Source organism: Pelophylax lessonae (genome assembly GCF_965119305.1).
Source record: "Pelophylax lessonae genome assembly, chromosome: 4".
Taxonomy (NCBI): Eukaryota; Metazoa; Chordata; class Amphibia; order Anura; family Ranidae; genus Pelophylax; species Pelophylax lessonae.
In genome coordinates this window covers 630,279,383-630,305,247 of record NC_138771.1, presented here as the reverse complement: position 1 = coordinate 630,305,247, position 25,865 = coordinate 630,279,383, and the positions used below count along the sequence as shown (strand labels likewise).

Below are 25,865 nucleotides of genomic sequence, written 5' to 3'. Positions count from 1 at the left end.
GTTTATACTTTTATAATGGTTTGTGCATGTCTATATTATTGAGTCATCTATATGATCCTTTTCTCTTTTGACTTGTACTATGTTGGCCATACATGTGCACAGTTTAATATCCTCTGCATTTTGTTATTGTTCATGTATACTATTTCCTCAATAAAAATTTATTTTCAAAAAAAAAAAAAATAAAGGAGCAGTGTTGACCACCCCCAAGTTTAGTCAAGAATTTCACTTACAAACCTATACCTTTGATATGGGTCTGGGAGAAGTCTTGTCCCATGGAATGAATGGGGAAGAACATCCAGTAGCATACCTCATCTGGAATCTAACCCCTGCAGAAAGGAACGATTCAATAGTGAAAAGGGAGTCTCTGGACATAAATTGCCACTAGAGTCCTTGAGGTATTAACTTTTGGGCAAACGCCTCCCATTCTCAACTACATTGGAAGGCTCAGAAGGGGGGGATCAATGCAAGGGTCACAAGGCGGTTTCCCCCTTTGCAAGGCTGTATATTGCATGAAGAACACAGGCCGGTGACATAGCAGGGGAATGCTGATGGACTGTCACGCGTCCTCTGTATGTTGGAAAAATGTGCTCCCTCCCTAAGTTCTGAGCCCAGGGGGAGGCTATGTGAGGCACTGGCTGGCAGAATCATGGATGGATTATGGATGGATTATAGATTTTACCTATGGTTCTATCATATACACGCTGAGAGGCTCCAGGGCTTGTGGCTGATGTAGAGTAAACTAACTTTTTCTTTTCTCACAATCTTAAGTGGGTATTTTTCTGGATCTGGGAGCCTTGAAGTGTTGCAGAGCTTTGGGTGGGATAACGCTTACATTCCTTTGGGCCACATCTTAGATTGAAGCCAGATCTCAATATAAATCTTAGCTTTCTTGATATATGCAAGCTGACTGATGCTTAGTGCTGTCTCTCCTGCTCTGTCTGTGCTTTGGGAGCCTGCTGCTGGGTGAAAGGCCTGAGTGCTGACAGAACACTAAAAAATATACAAGTGCTGCCTGTTTGTTTGGGGGATTCCATTAGGGGGAACCCTGTTAGTCAAGAAGTGACCTGAGTTTAAACAGTGGCTCAGAAATAATTCATCTGCGTCATTAGCAAAACTGGCATTATTGCTATGTGTTTAATAGGTTAAAGAAATCTAGGCCAAGCGCTGATGTACATAGAAATCCATGGCTGTTGGAGGCTACTGGAATAAAAGAGAAATGGCCCGTACGGGGATCGAACCCGCGACCTTGGCGTTATTAGCACCACGCTCTAACCAACTGAGCTAACCGGCCCAATCTTGCACAAGAAATGCATGCCAAAGCCAGCAAAGGGCTATCTAGGCTATAGGTCATGCTGTGGGCAACCACAGAAGCATTGACACAAGAGTAGCCAAAAACTTGAGGCAAACCACGTAGTAGACCTCGTGGCGCAACGGTAGCGTGTCTGACTCCTGATCAGAAGGTTGCGTGCTCAAATCACGTCGAGGTCATGATGATTTTCATAGTCAGCTACTTAAAGCGGAGTTCCACCCTAGTTATACATTTTTTTATAAAAATACCCCCGGGACAGTCAGGGCTAGCACATTCCACAATGGCTAGCCTCTGATCTGTCCCGGGTTGCACTTACCTTTCAGGAGAAATACTTACCTTGAAATTGTCTTCTCCAGCGCTGCCATCTCGGGTGTGGGCAGCTTGAAGCCAGCGCGATCCTCTTCCGCGTCCTCTTCGGTCCTCTTCCTCCTTCTTCGGTCCCACGATGCACTGCACCGGCCCCGACGTCACTTCCGGGTCGCGCGCGTCATCCCTCCACAGCTTCTGGGCATGCCCAGAAGCTGTTTAGAAGGGAATGACGCGCGCGCCCCGGAACTGACGTCGGGGCCGGTGCAGGCGCAATGATTCCTGGGAGCGATGACGTTCAGCTCCCAGGAATCATTGCAAAAGCCAGGAAGTGACGAATCGCCGTGGCCGCCGAGGGGAGGAAGAAGGAAGTAAGGTAAGTATATTTTCTCTAAAAGGTAAGTGAAAAAAAAAAAAATTGCGATTATCCATTTGTTTTTCAGGTGACCGGGAGCGAGAAGATGGAGGTAAGTATAAATTTCGGGTGGAACTCCGCTTTAACCAAGGTTCATTCAGTGTTGCTATGTTTCCCATTCTATCGGGACTCCCACAGACAAAAGGTCCACTCACCTCCAGATTACCCTCATAAGGCTGGCTGAATAGCCAAGACAAAAAATGTGCCGTAGTCCTGGAGGAAGCTAGACATCTGGGCTACAGCATTGGGTGCAGGCTCGCAAGCAATTAAATCCTGGCTCCAGACAATGAAAAGAAAATAACTGTGAGAGCCTCCCTAAGAATTCTACAATACTATTCAAGTTTTGTGATTAACTTTGCGGCTCCATTTATGCATCTCAGCAAAGGGGCCAAGTTCACCATGCTGAAATGGAATGAAGAGGCAGAGGAAGCTTTTCAACAGAGTAAGGTAGCATTGCATAAAGGAGCAGTGTTGACCACCCCCAAGTTTAGTCAAGAATTCCACTTACAAACCTATACCTTTGATATGGGTCTGGGAGAAGTCTTGTCCCATGGAATGAATGGGGAAGAACATCCAGTAGCATACCTCATCTGGAATCTAACCCCTGCAGAAAGGAACGATTCAATAGTGAAAAGGGAGTCTCTGGACATAAATTGCCACTAGAGTCCTTGAGGTATTAACTTTTGGGCAAACGCCTCCCATTCTCAACTACATTGGAAGGCTCAGAAGGGGGGGATCAATGCAAGGGTCACAAGGCGGTTTCCCCCTTTGCAAGGCTGTATATTGCATGAAGAACACAGGCCGGTGACCTAGCAGGGGAATGCTGATGGACTGTCACGCGTCCTCTGTATGTTGGAAAAATGTGCTCCCTCCCTAAGTTCTGAGCCCAGGGGGAGGCTATGTGAGGCACTGGCTGGCAGAATCATGGATGGATTATGGATGGATTATAGATTTTACCTATGGTTCTATCATATACATGCTGAGAGGCTCCAGGGCTTGTGGCTGATGTAGAGTAAACTAACTTTTTCTTTTCTCACAATCTTAAGTGGGTATTTTTCTGGATCTGGGAGCCTTGAAGTGTTGCAGAGCTTTGGGTGGGATAACGCTTACATTCCTTTGGGCCACATCTTAGATTGAAGCCAGATCTCAGTATAAATCTTAGCTGTCTTGATATATGCAAGCTGACTGATGCTTAGTGCTGTCTCTCCTGCTCTGTCTGTGCTTTGGGAGCCTGCTGCTGGGTGAAAGGCCTGAGTGCTGACAGAACACTAAAAAATATACAAGTGCTGCCTGTTTGTTTGGGGGATTCCATTAGGGGGAACCCTGTTAGTCAAGAAGTGACCTGAGTTTAAACAGTGGCTCAGAAATAATTCATCTGCGTCATTAGCAAAACTGGCATTATTGCTATGTGTTTAATAGGTTAAAGAAATCTAGGCCAAGCGCCGATGGTCATAGAAATCCATGGCTGTTGGAGGCTACTGGAATAAAAGAGAAATGGCCCATACGGGGATCGAACCCGCGACCTTGGCGTTATTAGCACCACGCTCTAACCAACTGAGCTAACCGGCCCAATCTTGCACAAGAAATGCATGCCAAAGCCAGCAAAGGGCTATCTAGGCTATAGGTCATGCTGTGGGCAACCACAGAAGCATTGACACAAGAGTAGCCAAAAACTTGAGGCAGACCACGTAGTAGACCTCGTGGCGCAACGGTAGCGTGTCTGACTCCTGATCAGAAGGTTGCGTGCTCAAATCACGTCGAGGTCATGATGATTTTCATAGTCAGCTACTTAACCAAGGTTCATTCAGTGTTGCTATGTTTCCCATTCTATCGGGACTCCCACAGACAAAAGGTCCACTCACCTCCAGATTACCCTCATAAGGCTGGCTGAATAGCCAAGACAAAAAATGTGCCGTAGTCCTGGAGGAAGCTAGACATCTGGGCTACAGCATTGGGTGCAGGCTCGCAAGCAATTAAATCCTGGTTCCAGACAATGAAAAGAAAATAACTGTGAGAGCCTCCCTAAGAATTCTACAATACTATTCAAGTTTTGTGATTAACTTTGCGGCTCCATTTATGCATCTCAGCAAAGGGGCCAAGTTCACCATGCTGAAATGGAATGAAGAGGCAGAGGAAGCTTTTCAACAGAGTAAGGTAGCATTGCATAAAGGAGCAGTGTTGACCACCCTCAAGTTTAGTCAAGAATTTCACTTACAAACCTATACCTTTGATATGGGTCTGGGAGAAGTCTTGTCCCATGGAATGAATGGGGAAGAACATCCAGTAGCATACCTCATCTGGAATCTAACCTGTGCAGAAAGGAACGATTCAGTAGTGAAAAGGGAGTCTCTGGACATAAATTGCCACTAGAGTCCTTGAGGTACTAACTTTTGGGCAAACGCCTCCCATTCTCAACTACATTGGAAGGCTCAGAAGGGGGGGGATCAATGCAAGGGTCACAAGGCGGTTTCCCCCTTTGCAAGGCTGTATATTGCATGAAGAACACAGGCCGGTGACCTAGCAGGGGAATGCTGATGGACTGTCACGCGTCCTCTGTATGTTGGAAAAATGTGCTCCCTCCCTAAGTTCTGAGCCCAGGGGGAGGCTATGTGAGGCACTGGCTGGCAGAATCATGGATGGATTATAGATTTTACCTATGGTTCTATCATATACATGCTGAGAGGCTCCAGGGCTTGTGGCTGATGTAGAGTAAACTAACTTTTTTTTTTCTCACAATCTTAAGTGGGTATTTTTCTGGATCTGGGAGCCTTGAAGTGTTGCAGAGCTTTGGGTGGGATAACGCTTACATTCCTTTGGGCCACATCTTAGATTGAAGCCAGATCTCAGTATAAATCTTAGCTGTCTTGATATATGCAAGCTGACTGATGCTTAGTGCTGTCTCTCCTGCTCTGTCTGTGCTTTGGGAGCCTGCTGCTGGGTGAAAGGCCTGAGTGCTGACAGAACACTAAAAAATATACAAGTGCTGTCTGTTTGTTTGGGGGATTCCATTAGGGGGAACCCTGTTAGTCAAGAAGTGACCTGAGTTTAAACAGTGGCTCAGAAAGAATTCATCTGCGTCATTAGCAAAAATGGCATTATTGCTATGTGTTTAATAGGTTAAAGAAATCTAGGCCAAGCGCCGATGGTCATAGAAATCCATGGCTGTTGGAGGCTACTGGAATAAAAGAGAAATGGCCCGTACAGGGATCGAACCCGCGACCTTGGCGTTATTAGCACCACGCTCTAACCAACTGAGCTAACCGGCCCAATCTTGCACAAGAAATGCATGCCAAAGCCAGCAAAGGGCTATCTAGGCTATAGGTCATGCTGTGGGCAACCACAGAAGCATTGACACAAGAGTAGCCAAAAACTTGAGGCAAACCACGTAGTAGACCTCATGGCGCAACGGTAGCGTGTCTGACTCCAGATCAGAAGGTTGCGTGTTCAAATCACGTCGAGGTCATGATGATTTTCATAGTCAGCTACTTAACCAAGGTTCATTCAGTGTTGCTATGTTTCCCATTCTATCGGGACTCCCACAGACAAAAGGTCCACTCACCTCCAGATTACCCTCATAAGGCTGGCTGAATAGCCAAGCCAAAAAATGTGCCTTAGGCCTGGAAGAAGCAAGACATCTGGGCTACAGCATTGGGTGCAGGCTCGTAAGCAATTAAATCCTGGCTCCAGACAATGATAAGAAAATAACTGTGAGAGCCTCCCTAAGAATTCTACAATACTATTCAAGATTTGTGATTAACTTTGCGGCTCCATTTATGCATCTCAGCAAAGGGGCCAAGTTCACCATGCTGAAATGGAATGAAGAGGCAGAGGAAGCTTTTCAACAGAGTAAGGTAGCATTGCATAAAGGAGCAGTGTTGACCACCCCCAAGTTTAGTCAAGAATTTCACTTACAAACCTATACCTTTGATATGGGTCTGGGAGAAGTCTTGTCCCATGGAATGAATGGGGAAGAACATCCAGTAGCATACCTCATCTGGAATCTAACCCCTGCAGAAAGGAACGATTCAATAGTGAAAAGGGAGTCTCTGGACATAAATTGCCACTAGAGTCCTTGAGGTATTAACTTTTGGGCAAACGCCTCCCATTCTCAACTACATTGGAAGGCTCAGAAGGGGGGGATCAATGCAAGGGTCACAAGGCGGTTTCCCCCTTTGCAAGGCTGTATATTGCATGAAGAACACAGGCCGGTGACCTAGCAGGGGAATGCTGATGGACTGTCACGCGTCCTCTGTATGTTGGAAAAATGTGCTCCCTCCCTAAGTTCTGAGCCCAGGGGGAGGCTATGTGAGGCACTGGCTGGCAGAATCATGGATGGATTATGGATGGATTATAGATTTTACCTATGGTTCTATCATATACATGCTGAGAGGCTCCAGGGCTTGTGGCTGATGTAGAGTAAACTAACTTTTTCTTTTCTCACAATCTTAAGTGGGTATTTTTCTGGATCTGGGAGCCTTGAAGTGTTGCAGAGCTTTGGGTGGGATAACGCTTACATTCCTTTGGGCCACATCTTAGATTGAAGCCAGATCTCAATATAAATCTTAGCTGTCTTGATATATGCAAGCTGACTGATGCTTAGTGCTGTCTCTCCTGCTCTGTCTGTGCTTTGGGAGCCTGCTGCTGGGTGAAAGGCCTGAGTGCTGACTGAACACTAAAAAATATACAAGTGCTGCCTGTTTGTTTGGGGGATTCCATTAGGGGGAACCCTGTTAGTCAAGAAGTGACCTGAGTTTAAACAGTGGCTCAGAAATAATTCATCTGCGTCATTAGCAAAACTGGCATTATTGCTATGTGTTTAATAGGTTAAAGAAATCTAGGCCAAGCGCTGATGTACATAGAAATCCATGGCTGTTGGAGGCTACTGGAATAAAAGAGAAATGGCCCGTACGGGGATCGAACCCGCGACCTTGGCGTTATTAGCACCACGCTCTAACCAACTGAGCTAACCGGCCCAATCTTGCACAATAAATGCATGCCAAAGCCAGCAAAGGGCTATCTAGGCTATAGGTCATGCTGTGGGCAACCACAGAAGCATTGACACAAGAGTAGCCAAAAACTTGAGGCAAACCACGTAGTAGACCTCGTGGCGCAACGGTAGCGCGTCTGACTCCAGATCAGAAGGTTGCGTGTTCAAATCACGTCGAGGTCATGATGATTTTCATAGTCAGCTACTTAACCAAGGTTCATTCAGTGTTGCTATGTTTCCCATTCTATCGGGACTCCCACAGACAAAAGGTCCACTCACCTCCAGATTACCCTCATAAGGCTGGCTGAATAGCCAAGACAAAAAATGTGCCGTAGGCCTGGAAGAAGCTAGACATCTGGGCTACAGCATTGGGTGCAGGCTCGTAAGCAATTAAATCCTGGCTCCAGACAATGATAAGAAAATAACTGTGAGAGCCTCCCTAAGAATTCTACAATACTATTCAAGATTTGTGATTAACTTTGCGGCTCCATTTATGCATCTCAGCAAAGGGGCCAAGTTCACCATGCTGAAATGGAATGAAGAGGCAGAGGAAGCTTTTCAACAGAGTAAGGTAGCATTGCATAAAGGAGCAGTGTTGACCACCCCCAAGTTTAGTCAAGAATTTCACTTACAAACCTATACCTTTGATATGGGTCTGGGAGAAGTCTTGTCCCATGGAATGAATGGGGAAGAACATCCAGTAGCATACCTCATCTGGAATCTAACCCCTGCAGAAAGGAACGATTCAATAGTGAAAAGGGAGTCTCTGGACATAAATTGCCACTAGAGTCCTTGAGGTATTAACTTTTGGGCAAACGCCTCCCATTCTCAACTACATTGGAAGGCTCAGAAGGGGGGGATCAATGCAAGGGTCACAAGGCGGTTTCCCCCTTTGCAAGGCTGTATATTGCATGAAGAACACAGGCCGGTGACCTAGCAGGGGAATGCTGATGGACTGTCACGCGTCCTCTGTATGTTGGAAAAATCTGCTCCCTCCCTAAGTTCTGAGCCCAGGGGGAGGCTATGTGAGGCACTGGCTGGCAGAATCATGGATGGATTATGGATGGATTATAGATTTTACCTATGGTTCTATCATATACATGCTGAGAGGCTCCAGGGCTTGTGGCTGATGTAGAGTAAACTAACTTTTTCTTTTCTCACAATCTTAAGTGGGTATTTTTCTGGATCTGGGAGCCCTGAAGAGTTGCAGAGCTTTGGGTGGGATAACGCTTACATTCCTTTGGGCCACATCTTAGATTGAAGCCAGATCTCAGTATAAATCTTAGCTGTCTTGATATATGCAAGCTGACTGATGCTTAGTGCTGTCTCTCCTGCTCTGTCTGTGCTTTGGGAGCCTGCTGCTGGGTGAAAGGCCTGAGTGCTGACAGAACACTAAAAAATATACAAGTGCTGCCTGTTTGTTTGGGGGATTCCATTAGGGGGAACCCTGTTAGTCAAGAAGTGACCTGAGTTTAAACAGTGGCTCAGAAATAATTCATCTGCGTCATTAGCAAAACTGGCATTATTGCTATGTGTTTAATAGGTTAAAGAAATCTAGGCCAAGCGCCGATGGTCATAGAAATCCATGGCTATTGGAGGCTACTGGAATAAAAGAGTAATGGCCCGTACGGGGATCGAACCCGCGACCTTGGCGTTATTAGCACCACGCTCTAACCAACTGAGCTAACCGGCCCAATCTTACACAAGAAATGCATGCCAAAGCCAGCAAAGGGCTATCTAGGCTATAGGTCATGCTGTGGGCAACCACAGAAGCATTGACACAAGAGTAGCCAAAAACTTGAGGCAAACCACGTAGTAGACCTCGTGGGGCAACGGTAGCGTGTCTGACTCCTGATCAGAAGGTTGCGTGCTCAAATCACGTCGAGGTCATGATGATTTTCATAGTCAGCTACTTAACCAAGGTTCATTCAGTGTTGCTATGTTTCCCATTCTATCGGGACTCCCACAGACAAAAGGTCCACTCACCTCCAGATTACCCTCATAAGGCTGGCTGAATAGCCAAGCCAAAAAATGTGCCTTAGGCCTGGAAGAAGCAAGACATCTGGGCTACAGCATTGGGTGCAGGCTCGTAAGCAAATAAATCCTGGCTCCAGACAATGATAAGAAAATAACTGTGAGAGCCTCCCTAAGAATTCTACAAATACTATTCAAGTTTAGTGATTAACTTTGCGGCTCCATTTATGCATCTCAGCAAAGGGGCCAAGTTCACCATGCTGAAATGGAATGAAGAGGCAGAGGAAGCTTTTCAACAGAGTAAGGTAGCATTGCATAAAGGAGCAGTGTTGACCACCCCCAAGTTTAGTCAAGAATTTCACTTACAAACCTATACCTTTGATATGGGTCTGGGAGAAGTCTTGTCCCATGGAATGAATGGGGAAGAACATCCAGTAGCATACCTCATCTGGAATCTAACCCCTGCAGAAAGGAACGATTCAATAGTGAAAAGGGAGTCTCTGGACATAAATTGCCACTAGAGTCCTTGAGGTATTAACTTTTGGGCATACGCCTCCCATTCTCAACTACATTGGAAGGCTCAGAAGGGGGGGATCAATGCAAGGGTCACAAGGCGGTTTCCCCCTTTGCAAGGCTGTATATTGCATGAAGAACACAGGCCGGTGACCTAGCAGGGGAATGCTGATGGACTGTCACGCGTCCTCTGTATGTTGGAAAAATCTGCTCCCTCCCTAAGTTCTGAGCCCAGGGGGAGGCTATGTGAGGCACTGGCTGGCAGAATCATGGATGGATTATGGATGGATTATAGATTTTACCTATGGTTCTATCATATACATGCTGAGAGGCTCCAGGGCTTGTGGCTGATGTAGAGTAAACTAACTTTTTCTTTTCTCACAATCTTAAGTGGGTATTTTTCTGGATCTGGGAGCCTTGAAGTGTTGCAGAGCTTTGGGTGGGATAACGCTTACATTCCTTTGGGCCACATCTTAGATTGAAGCCAGATCTCAGTATAAATCTTAGCTGTCTTGATATATGCAAGCTGACTGATGCTTAGTGCTGTCTCTCCTGCTCTGTCTGTGCTTTGGGAGCCTGCTGCTGGGTGAAAGGCCTGAGTGCTGACAGAACACTAAAAAATATACAAGTGCTGTCTGTTTGTTTGGGGGATTCCATTAGGGGGAACCCTGTTAGTCAAGAAGTGACCTGAGTTTAAACAGTGGCTCAGAAAGAATTCATCTGCGTCATTAGCAAAAATGGCATTATTGCTATGTGTTTAATAGGTTAAAGAAATCTAGGCCAAGCGCCGATGGTCATAGAAATCCATGGCTGTTGGAGGCTACTGGAATAAAAGAGAAATGGCCCGTACAGGGATCGAACCCGCGACCTTGGCGTTATTAGCACCACGCTCTAACCAACTGAGCTAACCAGCCCAATCTTGCACAAGAAATGCATGCCAAAGCCAGCAAAGGGCTATCTAGGCTATAGGTCATGCTGTGGGCAACCACAGAAGCATTGACACAAGAGTAGCCAAAAACTTGAGGCAAACCACGTAGTAGACCTCATGGCGCAACGGTAGCGTGTCTGACTCCAGATCAGAAGGTTGCGTGTTCAAATCACGTCGAGGTCATGATGATTTTCATAGTCAGCTACTTAACCAATGTTCATTCAGTGTTGCTATGTTTCCCATTCTATCGGGACTCCCACAGACAAAAGGTCCACTCACCTCCAGATTACCCTCATAAGGCTGGCTGAATAGCCAAGCCAAAAAATGTGCCTTAGGCCTGGAAGAAGCAAGACATCTGGGCTACAGCATTGGGTGCAGGCTCGTAAGCAATTAAATCCTGGCTCCAGACAATGATAAGAAAATAACTGTGAGAGCCTCCCTAAGAATTCTACAATACTATTCAAGATTTGTGATTAACTTTGCGGCTCCATTTATGCATCTCAGCAAAGGGGCCAAGTTCACCATGCTGAAATGGAATGAAGAGGCAGAGGAAGCTTTTCAACAGAGTAAGGTAGCATTGCATAAAGGAGCAGTGTTGACCACCCCCAAGTTTAGTCAAGAATTTCACTTACAAACCTATACCTTTGATATGGGTCTGGGAGAAGTCTTGTCCCATGGAATGAATGGGGAAGAACATCCAGTAGCATACCTCATCTGGAATCTAACCCCTGCAGAAAGGAACGATTCAATAGTGAAAAGGGAGTCTCTGGACATAAATTGCCACTAGAGTCCTTGAGGTATTAACTTTTGGGCAAACGCCTCCCATTCTCAACTACATTGGAAGGCTCAGAAGGGGGGGATCAATGCAAGGGTCACAAGGCGGTTTTCCCCTTTGCAAGGCTGTATATTGCATGAAGAACACAGGCCGGTGACCTAGCAGGGGAATGCTGATGGACTGTCACGCGTCCTCTGTATGTTGGAAAAATGTGCTCCCTCCCTAAGTTCTGAGCCCAGGGGGAGGCTATGTGAGGCACTGGCTGGCAGAATCATGGATGGATTATGGATGGATTATAGATTTTACCTATGGTTCTATCATATACATGCTGAGAGGCTCCAGGGCTTGTGGCTGATGTAGAGTAAACTAACTTTTTCTTTTCTCACAATCTTAAGTGGGTATTTTTCTGGATCTGGGAGCCTTGAAGTGTTGCAGAGCTTTGGGTGGGATAACGCTTACATTCCTTTGGGCCACATCTTAGATTGAAGCCAGATCTCAATATAAATCTTAGCTGTCTTGATATATGCAAGCTGACTGATGCTTAGTGCTGTCTCTCCTGCTCTGTCTGTGCTTTGGGAGCCTGCTGCTGGGTGAAAGGCCTGAGTGCTGACTGAACACTAAAAAATATACAAGTGCTGCCTGTTTGTTTGGGGGATTCCATTAGGGGGAACCCTGTTAGTCAAGAAGTGACCTGAGTTTAAACAGTGGCTCAGAAATAATTCATCTGCGTCATTAGCAAAACTGGCATTATTGCTATGTGTTTAATAGGTTAAAGAAATCTAGGCCAAGCGCTGATGTACATAGAAATCCATGGCTGTTGGAGGCTACTGGAATAAAAGAGAAATGGCCCGTACGGGGATCGAACCCGCGACCTTGGCGTTATTAGCACCACGCTCTAACCAACTGAGCTAACCGGCCCAATCTTGCACAATAAATGCATGCCAAAGCCAGCAAAGGGCTATCTAGGCTATAGGTCATGCTGTGGGCAACCACAGAAGCATTGACACAAGAGTAGCCAAAAACTTGAGGCAAACCACGTAGTAGACCTCGTGGCGCAACGGTAGCGCGTCTGACTCCAGATCAGAAGGTTGCGTGTTCAAATCACGTCGAGGTCATGATGATTTTCATAGTCAGCTACTTAACCAAGGTTCATTCAGTGTTGCTATGTTTCCCATTCTATCGGGACTCCCACAGACAAAAGGTCCACTCACCTCCAGATTACCCTCATAAGGCTGGCTGAATAGCCAAGACAAAAAATGTGCCGTAGGCCTGGAAGAAGCTAGACATCTGGGCTACAGCATTGGGTGCAGGCTCGTAAGCAATTAAATCCTGGCTCCAGACAATGATAAGAAAATAACTGTGAGAGCCTCCCTAAGAATTCTACAATACTATTCAAGATTTGTGATTAACTTTGCGGCTCCATTTATGCATCTCAGCAAAGGGGCCAAGTTCACCATGCTGAAATGGAATGAAGAGGCAGAGGAAGCTTTTCAACAGAGTAAGGTAGCATTGCATAAAGGAGCAGTGTTGACCACCCCCAAGTTTAGTCAAGAATTTCACTTACAAACCTATACCTTTGATATGGGTCTGGGAGAAGTCTTGTCCCATGGAATGAATGGGGAAGAACATCCAGTAGCATACCTCATCTGGAATCTAACCCCTGCAGAAAGGAACGATTCAATAGTGAAAAGGGAGTCTCTGGACATAAATTGCCACTAGAGTCCTTGAGGTATTAACTTTTGGGCAAACGCCTCCCATTCTCAACTACATTGGAAGGCTCAGAAGGGGGGGATCAATGCAAGGGTCACAAGGCGGTTTCCCCCTTTGCAAGGCTGTATATTGCATGAAGAACACAGGCCGGTGACCTAGCAGGGGAATGCTGATGGACTGTCACGCGTCCTCTGTATGTTGGAAAAATGTGCTCCCTCCCTAAGTTCTGAGCCCAGGGGGAGGCTATGTGAGGCACTGGCTGGCAGAATCATGGATGGATTATGGATGGATTATAGATTTTACCTATGGTTCTATCATATACATGCTGAGAGGCTCCAGGGCTTGTGGCTGATGTAGAGTAAACTAACTTTTTCTTTTCTCACAATCTTAAGTGGGTATTTTTCTGGATCTGGGAGCCTTGAAGTGTTGCAGAGCTTTGGGTGGGATAACGCTTACATTCCTTTGGGCCACATCTTAGATTGAAGCCAGATCTCAATATAAATCTTAGCTGTCTTGATATATGCAAGCTGACTGATGCTTAGTGCTGTCTCTCCTGCTCTGTCTGTGCTTTGGGAGCCTGCTGCTGGGTGAAAGGCCTGAGTGCTGACAGAACACTAAAAAATATACAAGTGCTGCCTGTTTAATTGGGGGATTCCATTAGGGGGAACCCTGTTAGTCAAGAAGTGACCTGAGTTTAAACAGTGGCTCAGAAATAATTCATCTGCGTCATTAGCAAAACTGGCATTATTGCTATGTGTTTAATAGGTTAAAGAAATCTAGGCCAAGCGCTGATGTACATAGAAATCCATGGCTGTTGGAGGCTACTGGAATAAAAGAGAAATGGCCCGTACGGGGATCGAACCCGCGACCTTGGCGTTATTAGCACCACGTTCTAAACAACTGAGCTAACCGGCCCAATCTTGCACAAGAAATGCATGCCAAAGCCAGCAAAGGGCTATCTAGGCTATAGGTCATGCTGTGGGCAACCACAGAAGCATTGACACAAGAGTAGCCAAAAACTTGAGGCAAACCACGTAGTAGACCTCGTGGCGCAACGGTAGCGCGTCTGACTCCAGATCAGAAGGTCGCGTGTTCAAATCACGTCGAGGTCATGATGATTTTCATAGTCAGCTACTTAACCAAGGTTCATTCAGTGTTGCTATGTTTCCCATTCTATCGGGACTCCCACAGACAAAAGGTCCACTCACCTCCAGATTACCCTCATAAGGCTGGCTGAATAGCCAAGACAAAAAATGTGCCGTAGGCCTGGAAGAAGCTAGACATCTGGGCTACAGCATTGGGTGCAGGCTCGTAAGCAATTAAATCCTGGCTCCAGACAATGATAAGAAAATAACTGTGAGAGCCTCCCTAAGAATTCTACAATACTATTCAAGATTTGTGATTAACTTTGCGGCTCCATTTATGCATCTCAGCAAAGGGGCCAAGTTCACCATGCTGAAATGGAATGAAGAGGCAGAGGAAGCTTTTCAACAGAGTAAGGTAGCATTGCATAAAGGAGCAGTGTTGACCACCCCCAAGTTTAGTCAAGAATTTCACTTACAAACCTATACCTTTGATATGGGTCTGGGAGAAGTCTTGTCCCATGGAATGAATGGGGAAGAACATCCAGTAGCATACCTCATCTGGAATCTAACCCCTGCAGAAAGGAACGATTCAATAGTGAAAAGGGAGTCTCTGGACATAAATTGCCACTAGAGTCCTTGAGGTATTAACTTTTGGGCAAACGCCTCCCATTCTCAACTACATTGGAAGGCTCAGAAGGGGGGGATCAATGCAAGGGTCACAAGGCGGTTTCCCCCTTTGCAAGGCTGTATATTGCATGAAGAACACAGGCCGGTGACCTAGCAGGGGAATGCTGATGGACTGTCACGCGTCCTCTGTATGTTGGAAAAATGTGCTCCCTCCCTAAGTTCTGAGCCCAGGGGGAGGCTATGTGAGGCACTGGCTGGCAGAATCATGGATGGATTATGGATGGATTATAGATTTTACCTATGGTTATATCATATACATGCTGAGAGGCTCCAGGGCTTGTGGCTGATGTAGAGTAAACTAACTTTTTCTTTTCTCACAATCTTAAGTGGGTATTTTTCTGGATCTGGGAGCCTTGAAGTGTTGCAGAGCTTTGGGTGGGATAACGCTTACATTCCTTTGGGCCACATCTTAGATTGAAGCCAGATCTCAATATAAATCTTAGCTGTCTTGATATATGCAAGCTGACTGATGCTTAGTGCTGTCTCTCCTGCTCTGTCTGTGCTTTGGGAGCCTGCTGCTGGGTGAAAGGCCTGAGTGCTGACAGAACACTAAAAAATATACAAGTGCTGCCTGTTTAATTGGGGGATTCCATTAGGGGGAACCCTGTTAGTCAAGAAGTGACCTGAGTTTAAACAGTGGCTCAGAAATAATTCATCTGCGTCATTAGCAAAACTGGCATTATTGCTATGTGTTTAATAGGTTAAAGAAATCTAGGCCAAGCGCTGATGTACATAGAAATCCATGGCTGTTGGACAGACTTGTATAAAGTACTCGAAATTTCTACTTGAGTAAAAGTACAAGTGCTCGATCAAAAAATTACTTGAGTAGAAGTGGAAGTGCTCGCAGAAAAAGTTACTTAAGTAGAAGTACTAAAGTATTCAACATTTTTTTTACTTAAGTATTGCAAGTAGTTTTTTCAAAAAATTTGCTACTTAAGTACTAAAAGTAAAAAGTACCAGTAGTTTTGAAAAAAAAATTCTACTCAAGTACTGAAAGTAGAAGTACAAGTACTGTGTTATGTAGTTATTAAAGAAAGAAGTCAAAAGTATGAACATCATATTGTTTTTTATTATTTCAAATGATTTATTCAAATGATTAACCTGTGTTTGTTAGTAGTTTCTTGATGCACTTTAAGCGCTGTAGCACCATTTATTTGTTTGTTTCATATTTTCTTTTTATTGGAAAGATTTGGTATAGCAGCTTTTATTATACACAGCCTTTATTTTTGTATGCGCTGATTTACAAATGACATTATACACATTTTTTTGAGCTTTATGCAACCTGCCATCTACTGTTCTGGCAGTGGTAATTTTTTTAAAAGTAACGAGTAACTATGCAGCACGAAAAAAAAATACTTGAGTAGAAGTATCGAAATCATCGAAAAAATGTAGTGAAGTAAAAGTAGAAGTAGGAGAAAAAAATTCTACTCTAGGAAAGTACAGATACTGCATTTCGGTACTTAAGTACAGTACTTAAGTAGTTCTACTTCGTTACTATACATCTCTGCTGTTGGAGGCTACTGGAATAAAAGAGAAATGGCCCGTACAGGGATCGAACCCGCGACCTTGGCGTTATTAGCACCACGTTCTAAACAACTGAGCTAACCGGCCCAATCTTGCACAAGAAATGCATGCCAAAGCCAGCAAAGGGCTATCTAGGCTATAGGTCATGCTGTGGGCAACCACAGAAGCATTGACACAAGAGTAGCCAAAAACTTGAGGCAAACCACGTAGTAGACCTCGTGGCGCAACGGTAGCGCGTCTGACTCCAGATCAGAAGGTCGCGTGTTCAAATCACGTCGAGGTCATGATGATTTTCATAGTCAGCTACTTAACCAGGGTTCATTCAGTGTTGCTATGTTTCCCATTCTATCGGGACTCCCACAGACAAAAGGTCCACTCACCTCCAGATTACCCTCATAAGGCTGGCTGAATAGCCAAGACAAAAAATGTGCCGTAGGCCTGGAAGAAGCTAGACATCTGGGCTACAGCATTGGGTGCATGCTCGTAAGCAATTAAATCCTGGCTCCAGACAATGATAAGAAAATAACTGTGAGAGCCTCCCTAAGAATTCTACAATACTATTCAAGATTTGTGATTAACTTTGCGGCTCCATTTATGCATCTCAGCAAAGGGGCCAAGTTCACCATGCTGAAATGGAATGAAGAGGCAGAGGAAGCTTTTCAACAGAGTAAGGTAGCATTGCATAAAGGAGCAGTGTTGACCACCCCCAAGTTTAGTCAAGAATTTCACTTACAAACCTATACCTTTGATATGGGTCTGGGAGAAGTCTTGTCCCATGGAATGAATGGGGAAGAACATCCAGTAGCATACCTCATCTGGAATCTAACCCCTGCAGAAAGGAACGATTCAATAGTGAAAAGGGAGTCTCTGGACATAAATTGCCACTAGAGTCCTTGAGGTATTAACTTTTGGGCAAACGCCTCCCATTCTCAACTACATTGGAAGGCTCAGAAGGGGGGGATCAATGCAAGGGTCACAAGGCGGTTTCCCCCTTTGCAAGGCTGTATATTGCATGAAGAACACAGGCCGGTGACCTAGCAGGGGAATGCTGATGGACTGTCACGTGTCCTCTGTATGTTGGAAAAATGTGCTCCCTCCCTAAGTTCTGAGCCCAGGGGGAGGCTATGTGAGGCACTGGCTGGCAGAATCATGGATGGATTATGGATGGATTATAGATTTTACCTATGGTTCTATCATATACATGCTGAGAGGCTCCAGGGCTTGTGGCTGATGTAGAGTAAACTAACTTTTTCTTTTCTCACAATCTTAAGTGGGTATTTTTCTGGATCTGGGAGCCTTGAAGTGTTGCAGAGCTTTGGGTGGGATAACGCTTACATTCCTTTGGGCCACATCTTAGATTGAAGCCAGATCTCAATATAAATCTTAGCTGTCTTGATATATGCAAGCTGACTGATGCTTAGTGCTGTCTCTCCTGCTCTGTCTGTGCTTTGGGAGCCTGCTGCTGGGTGAAAGGCCTGAGTGCTGACAGAACACTAAAAAATATACAAGTGCTGCCTGTTTGTTTGGGGGATTCCATTAGGGGGAACCCTGTTAGTCAAGAAGTGACCTGAGTTTAAACAGTGGCTCAGAAATAATTCATCTGCGTCATTAGCAAAACTGGCATTATTGCTATGTGTTTAATAGGTTAAAGAAATCTAGGCCAAGCGCTGATGTACATAGAAATCCATGGCTGTTGGAGGCTACTGGAATAAAAGAGAAATGGCCCGTACGGGGATCGAACCCGCGACCTTGGCGTTATTAGCACCACACTCTAACCAACTGAGCTAACCGGCCCAATCTTGCGCAAGAAATGCATGCCAAAGCCAGCAAAGGGCTATCTAGGCTATAGGTCATGCTGTGGGCAACCACAGAAGCATTGACACAAGAGTAGCCAAAAACTTGAGGCAAACCACGTAGTAGACCTCGTGGTGTAACGGTAGCGCGTCTGACTCCAGATCAGAAGGTTGCGTGTTCAAATCACGTCGAGGTCATGATGATTTTCATAGTCAGCTACTTAACCAAGGTTCATTCAGTGTTGCTATGTTTCCCATTCTATCGGGACTCCCACAGACAAAAGGTCCACTCACCTCCAGATTACCCTCATAAGGCTGGCTGAATAGCCAAGACAAAAAATGTGCCGTAGGCCTGGAAGAAGCTAGACATCTGGGCTACAGCATTGGGTGCAGGCTCGTAAGCAATTAAATCCTGGCTCCAGACAATGATAAGAAAATAACTGTGAGAGCCTCCCTAAGAATTCTACAATACTATTCAAGATTTGTGATTAACTTTGCGGCTCCATTTATGCATCTCAGCAAAGGGGCCAAGTTCACCATGCTGAAATGGAATGAAGAGGCAGAGGAAGCTTTTCAACAGAGTAAGGTAGCATTGCATAAAGGAGCAGTGTTGACCACCCCCAAGTTTAGTCAAGAATTTCACTTACAAACCTATACCTTTGATATGGGTCTGGGAGAAGTCTTGTCCCATGGAATGAATGGGGAAGAACATCCAGTAGCATACCTCATCTGGAATCTAACCCCTGCAGAAAGGAACGATTCAATAGTGAAAAGGGAGTCTCTGGACATAAATTGCCACTAGAGTCCTTGAGGTATTAACTTTTGGGCAAACGCCTCCCATTCTCAACTACATTGGAAGGCTCAGAAGGGGGGGATCAATGCAAGGGTCACAAGGCGGTTTCCCCCTTTGCAAGGCTGTATATTGCATGAAGAACACAGGCCGGTGACCTAGCAGGGGAATGCTGATGGACTGTCACGCGTCCTCTGTATGTTGGAAAAATGTGCTCCCTCCCTAAGTTCTGAGCCCAGGGGGAGGCTATGTGAGGCACTGGCTGGCAGAATCATGGATGGATTATGGATGGATTATAGATTTTACCTATGGTTCTATCATATACATGCTGAGAGGCTCCAGGGCTTGTGGCTGATGTAGAGTAAACTAACTTTTTCTTTTCTCACAATCTTAAGTGGGTATTTTTCTGGATCTGGGAGCCTTGAAGTGTTGCAGAGCTTTGGGTGGGATAACGCTTACATTCCTTTGGGCCACATCTTAGATTGAAGCCAGATCTCAATATAAATCTTAGCTGTCTTGATATATGCAAGCTGACTGATGCTTAGTGCTGTCTCTCCTGCTCTGTCTGTGCTTTGGGAGCCTGCTGCTGGGTGAAAGGCCTGAGTGCTGACAGAACACTAAAAAATATACAAGTGCTGCCTGTTTGTTTGGGGGATTCCATTAGGGGGAACCCTGTTAGTCAAGAAGTGACCTGAGTTTAAACAGTGGCTCAGAAATAATTCATCTGCGTCATTAGCAAAACTGGCATTATTGCTATGTGTTTAATAGGTTAAAGAAATCTAGGCCAAGCGCTGATGTACATAGAAATCCATGGCTGTTGGAGGCTACTGGAATAAAAGATAAATGGCCCGTACGGGGATCGAACCCGCGACCTTGGCGTTATTAGCACCACGCTCTAACCAACTGAGCTAACCGGCCCAATCTTGCACAAGAAATGCATGCCAAAGCCAGCAAAGGGCTATCTAGGCTATAGGTCATGCTGTGGGCAACCACAGAAGCATTGACACAAGAGTTGCCAAAAACTTGAGGCAAACCACGTAGTAGACCTCGTGGCGCAACGGTAGCGCGTCTGACTCCAGATCAGAAGGTTGCGTGTTCAAATCACGTCGAGGTCATGATGATTTTCATAGTCAGCTACTTAACCAAGGTTCATTCAGTGTTGCTATGTTTCCCATTCTATCGGGACTCCCACAGACAAAAGGTCCACTCACCTCCAGATTACCCTCATAAGGCTGGCTGAATAGCCAAGACAAAAAATGTGCCGTAGGCCTGGAAGAAGCTAGACATCTGGGCTACAGCATTGGGTGCAGGCTCGTAAGCAATTAAATCCTGGCTCCAGACAATGATAAGAAAATAACTGTGAGAGCCTCCCTAAGAATTCTACAATACTATTCAAGATTTGTGATTAACTTTGCGGCTCCATTTATGCATCTCAGCAAAGGGGCCAAGTTCACCATGCTGAAATGGAATGAAGAGGCAGAGGAAGCTTTTCAACAGAGTAAGGTAGCATTGCATAAAGGAGCAGTGTTGACCACCCCCAAGTTTAGTCAAGAATTTCACTTACAAACCTATACCTTTGATATGGGTCTGGGAGAAGTCTTGTCCCATGGAATGAATGGGGAAGAACATCCAGTAGCATACCTCATCTGGAATCTAACCCCTGCAGAAAGGAACGATTCAATAGTGAAAAGGGAGTCTCTGGACATAAATTGCCACTAGAGTCCTTGAGGTATTAACTTTTGGGCAAACGCCTCCCATTCTCAACTACATTGGAAGGCTCAGAAGGGGGGGATCAATGCAAGGGTCACAAGGCGGTTTCCCCCTTTGCAAGGCTGTATATTGCATGAAGAACACAGGCCGGTGACCTAGCAGGGGAATGCTGATGGACTGTCACGCGTCCTCTGTATGTTGGAAAAATGTGCTCCCTCCCTAAGTTCTGAGCCCAGGGGGAGGCTATGTGAGGCACTGGCTGGCAGAATCATGGATGGATTATGGATGGATTATAGATTTTACCTATGGTTCTATCATATACATGCTGAGAGGCTCCAGGGCTTGTGGCTGATGTAGAGTAAACTAACTTTTTCTTTTCTCACAATCTTAAGTGGGTATTTTTCTGGATCTGGGAGCCTTGAAGTGTTGCAGAGCTTTGGGTGGGATAACGCTTACATTCCTTTGGGCCACATCTTAGATTGAAGCCAGATCTCAATATAAATCTTAGCTGTCTTGATATATGCAAGCTGACTGATGCTTAGTGCTGTCTCTCCTGCTCTGTCTGTGCTTTGGGAGCCTGCTGCTGGGTGAAAGGCCTGAGTGCTGACAGAACACTAAAAAATATACAAGTGCTGCCTGTTTGTTTGGGGGATTCCATTAGGGGGAACCCTGTTAGTCAAGAAGTGACCTGAGTTTAAACAGTGGCTCAGAAATAATTCATCTGCGTCATTAGCAAAACTGGCATTATTGCTATGTGTTTAATAGGTTAAAGAAATCTAGGCCAAGCGCTGATGTACATAGAAATCCATGGCGGTTGGAGGCTACTGGAATAAAAGATAAATGGCCCGTACGGGGATCGAACCCGCGACCTTGGCGTTATTAGCACCACGCTCTAACCAACTGAGCTAACCGGCCCAATCTTGCACAAGAAATGCATGCCAAAGCCAGCAAAGGGCTATCTAGGCTATAGGTCATGCTGTGGGCAACCACAGAAGCATTGACACAAGAGTTGCCAAAAACTTGAGGCAAACCACGTAGTAGACCTCGTGGCGCAACGGTAGCGCGTCTGACTCCAGATCAGAAGGTTGCGTGTTCAAATCACGTCGAGGTCATGATGATTTTCATAGTCAGCTACTTAACCAAGGTTCATTCAGTGTTGCTATGTTTCCCATTCTATCGGGACTCCCACAGACAAAAGGTCCACTCACCTCCAGATTACCCTCATAAGGCTGGCTGAATAGCCAAGACAAAAAATGTGCCGTAGGCCTGGAAGAAGCTAGACATCTGGGCTACAGCATTGGGTGCAGGCTCGTAAGCAATTAAATCCTGGCTCCAGACAATGATAAGAAAATAACTGTGAGAGCCTCCCTAAGAATTCTACAATACTATTCAAGATTTGTGATTAACTTTGCGGCTCCATTTATGCATCTCAGCAAAGGGGCCAAGTTCACCATGCTGAAATGGAATGAAGAGGCAGAGGAAGCTTTTCAACAGAGTAAGGTAGCATTGCATAAAGGAGCAGTGTTGACCACCCCCAAGTTTAGTCAAGAATTTCACTTACAAACCTATACCTTTGATATGGGTCTGGGAGAAGTCTTGTCCCATGGAATGAATGGGGAAGAACATCCAGTAGCATACCTCATCTGGAATCTAACCCCTGCAGAAAGGAACGATTCAATAGTGAAAAGGGAGTCTCTGGACATAAATTGCCACTAGAGTCCTTGAGGTATTAACTTTTGGGCAAACGCCTCCCATTCTCAACTACATTGGAAGGCTCAGAAGGGGGGGATCAATGCAAGGGTCACAAGGCGGTTTCTCCCTTTGCAAGGCTGTATATTGCATGAAGAACACAGGCCGGTGACCTAGCAGGGGAATGCTGATGGACTGTCACGCGTCCTCTGTATGTTGGAAAAATGTGCTCCCTCCCTAAGTTCTGAGCCCAGGGGGAGGCTATGTGAGGCACTGGCTGGCAGAATCATGGATGGATTATAGATTTTACCTATGGTTCTATCATATACATGCTGAGAGGCTCCAGGGCTTGTGGCTGATGTAGAGTAAACTAACTTTTTCTTTTCTCACAATCTTAAGTGGGTATTTTTCTGGATCTGGGAGCCTTGAAGTGTTGCAGAGCTTTGGGTGGGATAACGCTTACATTCCTTTGGGCCACATCTTAGATTGAAGCCAGATCTCAGTATAAATCTTAGCTGTCTTGATATATGCAAGCTGACTGATGCTTAGTGCTGTCTCTCCTGCTCTGTCTGTGCTTTGGGAGCCTGCTGCTGGGTGAAAGGCCTGAGTGCTGACAGAACACTAAAAAATATACAAGTGCTGCCTGTTTGTTTGGGGGATTCCATTAGGGGGAACCCTGTTAGTCAAGAAGTGACCTGAGTTTAAACAGTGGCTCAGAAATAATTCATCTGCGTCATTAGCAAAACTGGCATTATTGCTATGTGTTTAATAGGTTAAAGAAATCTAGGCCAAGCGCCGATGGTCATAGAAATCCATGGCTGTTGGAGGCTACTGGAATAAAAGAGAAATGGCCCGTACGGGGATCGAACCCACGACCTTGGCGTTATTAGCACCACGCTCTAACCAACTGAGCTAACCGGCCCAAACTTGCACAAGAAATGCATGCCAAAGCCAGCAAAGGGCTATCTAGGCTATAGGTCATGCTGTGGGCAACCACAGAAGCATTGACACAAGAGTAGCCAAAAACTTGAGGCAAACCACGTAGTAGACCTCGTGGCGCAACGGTAGCGTGTCTTACTCCAGATCAGAAGGTTGCGTGTTCAAATCACGTCGAGGTCATGATGATTTTCATAGTCAGCTACTTAACCAAGGTTCATTCAGTGTTGCTATGTTCCTCATTCTATCGGGACTCCCACAGACAAAAGGTCCACTCACCTCCAGATTACCCTCATAAGGCTGGCTGAATAGCCAAGCCAAAAAATGTGCCTTAGGCCTGGAAGAAGCAAGACATCTGGGCTACAGCATTGGGTGCAGGCTCATAAGCAAATAAACCCTGGCTCCAGACAATGATAAGAAAATAACTGTGAGAGCCTCCCTAAGAATTCTACAAATACTATTCAAGTTTAGTGATTAACTTTGCGGCTCCATTTATGCATCTCAGCAAAGGGGCCAAGTTCACCATGCTGAAATGGAATGAAGAGGCAGAGGAAGCTTTTCAACAGAGTAAGGTAGCATTGCATAAAGGAGCAGTGTTGACCACCCCCAAGTTTAGTCAAGAATTTCACTTACAAACCTATACCTTTGATATGGGTCTGGGAGAAGTCTTGTCCCATGGAATGAATGGGGAAGAACATCCAGTAGCATACCTCATCTGGAATCTAACCCCTGCAGAAAGGAACGATTCAATAGTGAAAAGGGAGTCTCTGGACATAAATTGCCACTAGAGTCCTTGAGGTATTAACTTTTGGGCATACGCCTCCCATTCTCAAATACATTGGAAGGCTCAGAAGGGGGGGATCAATGCAAGGGTCACAAGGCGGTTTCCCCCTTTGCAAGGCTGTATATTGCATGAAGAACACAGGCCGGTGACCTAGCAGGGGAATGCTGATGGACTGTCACGCGTCCTCTGTATGTTGGAAAAATCTGCTCCCTCCCTAAGTTCTGAGCCCAGGGGGAGGCTATGTGAGGCACTGGCTGGCAGAATCATGGATGGATTATGGATGGATTATAGATTTTACCTATGGTTCTATCATATACATGCTGAGAGGCTCCAGGGCTTGTGGCTGATGTAGAGTAAACTAACTTTTTCTTTTCTCACAATCTTAAGTGGGTATTTTTCTGGATCTGGGAGCCTTGAAGTGTTGCAGAGCTTTGGGTGGGATAACGCTTACATTCCTTTGGGCCACATCTTAGATTGAAGCCAGATCTCAGTATAAATCTTAGCTGTCTTGATATATGCAAGCTGACTGATGCTTAGTGCTGTCTCTCCTGCTCTGTCTGTGCTTTGGGAGCCTGCTGCTGGGTGAAAGGCCTGAGTGCTGACAGAACACTAAAAAATATACAAGTGCTGCCTGTTTGTTTGGGGGATTCCATTAGGGGGAACCCTGTTAGTCAAGAAGTGACCTGAGTTTAAACAGTGGCTCAGAAAGAATTCATCTGCGTCATTAGCAAAAATGGCATTATTGCTATGTGTTTATTAGGTTAAAAAAATCTAGGCCAAGCGCCGATGGTCATAGAAATCCATGGCTGTTGGAGGCTACTGGAATAAAAGAGAAATGGCCCATACGGGGATCGAACCCGCGACCTTGGCGTTATTAGCACCACGCTCTAACCAACTGAGCTAACCGACCCAATCTTGCACAAGACATGCATGCCAAAGCCAGCAAAGGGCTATCTAGGCTATAGGTCATGCTGTGGGCAACCACAGAAGCATTGACACAAGAGTAGCCAAAAACTTGAGGCAAACCACGTAGTAGACCTCGTGGCGCAACGGTAGCGCGTCTGACTCCAGATCAGAAGGTTGCGTGTTCAAATCACGTTGAGGTCATGATGATTTTCATAGTCAGCTACTTAACCAAGGTTCATTCAGTGTTGCTATGTTTCCCATTCTATCGGGACTCCCACAGACAAAAGGTCCACTCACCTCCAGATTACCCTCATAAGGCTGGCTGAATAGCCAAGACAAAAAATGTGCCGTAGGCCTGGAAGAAGCTAGACATCTGGGCTACAGCATTGGGTGCAGGCTCGTAAGCAATTAAATCCTGGCTCCAGACAATGATAAGAAAATAACTGTGAGAGCCTCCCTAAGAATTCTACAATACTATTCAAGATTTGTGATTAACTTTGCGGCTCCATTTATGCATCTCAGCAAAGGGGCCAAGTTCACCATGCTGAAATGGAATGAAGAGGCAGAGGAAGCTTTTCAACAGAGTAAGGTAGCATTGCATAAAGGAGCAGTGTTGACCACCCCCAAGTTTAGTCAAGAATTTCACTTACAAACCTATACCTTTGATATGGGTCTGGGAGAAGTCTTGTCCCATGGAATGAATGGGGAAGAACATCCAGTAGCATACCTCATCTGGAATCTAACCCCTGCAGAAAGGAACGATTCAATAGTGAAAAGGGAGTCTCTGGACATAAATTGCCACTAGAGTCCTTGAGGTATTAACTTTTGGGCAAACGCCTCCCATTCTCAACTACATTGGAAGGCTCAGAAGGGGGGGATCAATGCAAGGGTCACAAGGCGGTTTCCCCCTTTGCAAGGCTGTATATTGCATGAAGAACACAGGCCGGTGACCTAGCAGGGGAATGCTGATGGACTGTCACGCGTCCTCTGTATGTTGGAAAAATGTGCTCCCTCCCTAAGTTCTGAGCCCAGGGGGAGGCTATG

General features: G+C 45.6%; 1 protein-coding gene across 1 annotated transcript in view; it reads left to right on the top strand.

The window, feature by feature from the left end:
• Positions 1-25,865, top strand: part of LOC309551918 (uncharacterized protein) — an 800,893-nt gene that overhangs the window by 252,464 nt on the left and 522,564 nt on the right. The gene's annotated exons all lie outside the window — the stretch shown is intronic.